Source organism: Pinus tabuliformis, chromosome X (genome assembly GCF_031772625.1).
Source record: "Pinus tabuliformis cultivar Carrire ecotype Pingquan chromosome X, CPIR1, whole genome shotgun sequence".
In the NCBI taxonomy this organism is placed as follows: domain Eukaryota; kingdom Viridiplantae; phylum Streptophyta; class Pinopsida; order Pinales; family Pinaceae; genus Pinus; species Pinus tabuliformis.
The window spans coordinates 1,616,021,010-1,616,023,941 of NC_142308.1; positions in this window are offsets into that span (position 1 = coordinate 1,616,021,010).

Genomic DNA, 2,932 nt, shown 5'->3' on the forward strand with positions numbered 1-2,932 from the left:
ATTCAAACAATATTGCCAGAACTTGACGAGGAAGGAAAAATTATATTGGAACCGGAAGCACTCACAGAAACAAGAACTCGACAGCTACGAAATTGATCAATTTCAGAGTATCTTATCAAGTGGAAGAACTTATCTGCTGAAGATTGCCCATGGGAGGATGAGAATTTTATGCAGAAGTATCCAGAACTAGTCAAGCATTGAGGACAACACTTTTTTGAAGGAGAGGGGCATGTTGGGTCCCTATAATACTAGTGATTACCCCATTACTATTGTAGTTATACCCCTTATTTATATTGTTGTGCCCCTATTACCCCCATATTGTTATTTCTGTGCCCCATAGAATCCCTCTAATGTTATTTTTGTGTCTTTATATTATTATTGATAGGTCGGCTGGATTATATTGTGACTCCTTAGACTCCTATATATAGAAAGGAGGTTTTTTCATTTGAATCATCCAAGAATTGTTCATTTATGTAATGTAAAGGAGGTTGCCCCCTCGAAGAGGCTGAATTCTAAGGCATTGATCTATCTTTTCTATCTTTTCTTGAGCTGGTTCCATAACATATCATATCCCTCACAAAGTGATACTAAACATCAATGTGCTTTGTCTTTGAATGATAAGCAGGGTTCTTTGCCAAGAAAATTTCACTTTGGCTGTCACAGCCTATCCTTATAGCTCCCTATACTAACCCCACTTGAACAAAATCTCTGCAACTAAATTTCTTCCTTGTTTTCATGGGTGCTTGCCATGTATTCTGCTCTATAGTTGATAGTGCCACTACAGATTGTTTCTTACTCATCTAGCTAACTGCACCGCCAAATAGGTTAAACACGTACCCACTTCTAGATATTCTCTGATCCAAATCTCCAACCCAGTCTACATCAACAAAGCCACGAATAACCAACACTTTGCCCAATCCTGGTTTTCCTTGGTAGCACAAACCATAATCACTAGTGCCACGCAAATACCTGAAAACCCACTTCATTGTTGTCCAGTTCTCCTTCCCTGGTTTTGACATAAACCTGCTCAATACTCCCACTGCATGTGCAATATCTAGTCTAGTACAGACAATTGCATACATCAGGCTACCGACTACACTTGCATATGGAACATGGGACATCTCCTCTTCCTCTTCTTGTGTCTTGGGACACTGTTCAGCACATAACTTCTCACCTACAGTTATAGGAATCTTCATGAGTTTACTATCCTGCATATTATACCTCTACAGTATTGTCTTGACATACTTCCTCTGGTTTAACTAGAGCTTCCTCTTTGCCTGATCTCTTTAAATTTCCATGCCCAAAATATAGTTTGCAGCACCAAGATCTTTCATGTTGAATTTGGAGGACAATTGGGTCTTCAAATCCTAGATAATTTCTTTGTCATTTCCAACCAGCAACATATCATCCACATACAAGACCAGATAAATAACATGGTCACCAATTAATTTAAAATATGCACAGTGATCTTCTTTGCTTCTGGTGAAGCCAAGTCCCCATATAAATGTATCAAATTTTTGATACCACATACTTGGTGACTATTTTAACCCATACAGAGGCTTTTTAAACTTGCATACCAGTTCTTTCTTACCCTTCAATGCAAAGCCTTCAGGTTGCTTCATGTAGATCTCTTCTTCTAGATCCCCGTGAAGAAATGTTGTCTTCATATCCATCTGTTCTACCTCAAAATCAAAAGAATCAACAACAGATAAAAGTAATCTAATAGAAGCTACCTTAGCAACATGAGAAAAAATATCACCAAAATCAATTCCCGGCACCTGGGAATAACCTTTCGCTACCAACCGAGCTTTGTATTTCTCTACCTTTCCTTCTGCATTTGTCTTCTTCTTGAACACCCATTTGATGCCAATGGGTTTCCTTCTAGTCTTCAACTCCACTAGATCCCAAGCCTAACTTTTGTTCAAAGATGCCATTTCATCAACCATGGCCTCTTTCCAGAGTTTTCCATCGTCTGAATCTACTACTTCCTTCACAGTTCTTGGATCATCATCAGTAATAGATAAAGAAAATTTTTAACAAAAAGCAAATGGACTATACCTTTCTGGCTTCCTTCTTTCTCGATCTGATCTTCTCACAACTGGAGTTTGCAGCTCTTCATCTTCTGATTCCTCTTATGCTATAGAGTTTGATTCTTCCTCCTTTAGCTCAAACTCTATCTTCTTAGGTTCCTTTGATGGGACTTCATGTTTATTAACATTTTTCACCTCTTTGAACACCACATCTTGGCTGTACACAACCTTCCTTGTTACTGGGTTCCAAAGCTTATAACCCTTTAAACCATCCTTATACCCAATAAAGATGCACTTTTCAGATTTACTATCCAACTTTGTTCTTTTCTCCTTTAGAACATGTACATATGCATAACATCCAAATACCCTCAGATGTAAAATAGAGGGTTTCTTACCAGCCCATACCTCTTGTGGAGTATTATCCTCCAACGTTGATGAAGGTGATTTGTTGACCAGCTAACATGTTGTCTCCACCGCCTCTGCCCAAAATTCCTGTCCTAACCCGACATCACTGAGCATGATTCTTGTCCTTTCCATCAACTTCTTGTTCATTTTTTCTGCAACTCCATTTTGCTCAAGTGTGTATTGAGTAGTCTTCTATCATGCTATACCACACTCCTTACATAATTATTCAAATTCCTTGCTGCAAAACTCTCCACCGTTATCTGTCCTTAGCACCTTTATCTTCTTCTCTGTCTGGTTTTCCACTAGAGCCTTTAAACTTGTCAAAGACTTCAGATTTCTTCTTGAGAAAATATATCCATGTATTCCTTGAGAAGTCATCTATAAATGATACATAGTATACAGACTTACCTAGTGATGTAACCTTCACAGGTCCAAACACATCACTATGCACAAGCTCTAATATTTGTTTCGCCCTCTTACCACCAGAAGGGAAACTC